Here is a 381-nt window from a genome sequence, read left to right as displayed (position 1 = left end):
CAGTGAATGGACAAACGCCGTGTGGTTGTTTGTTACAATCAGCTGGGAGCTGTTTACAACTCAGAAGAGTTGGAAAGAAAGGGATGTCAAAGGTTTCCCGTTGTCAGAAAAATGGAACCCCTCACAGCCTGCTGTTGACCAACTATTGGCCCTGAACAAGGAAACACAGTCACCAAACTGCTCCCATACAAACGTTTTGTTTGTGCCGATGTTTACGGGGTGCATGCTGGATGCTTGGCCTCTCCCTGTCAGTGTCCAGACAACTGCTGCTAAAACACACTCAGCACACATCGTCACACAGGGGATCCAGTTTTTATTATTAAAGTAGCTCAGGGTCACAATGTTAATCTTTGAGCTTCCCCCGCTAACCCACCCCCCACC

Source organism: Austrofundulus limnaeus, unplaced genomic scaffold (assembly GCF_001266775.1).
Source record: "Austrofundulus limnaeus strain Quisiro unplaced genomic scaffold, Austrofundulus_limnaeus-1.0 Scaffold1, whole genome shotgun sequence".
Classification (NCBI taxonomy): domain Eukaryota; kingdom Metazoa; phylum Chordata; class Actinopteri; order Cyprinodontiformes; family Rivulidae; genus Austrofundulus; species Austrofundulus limnaeus.
Note: the sequence above shows the minus strand (reverse complement) of the source record.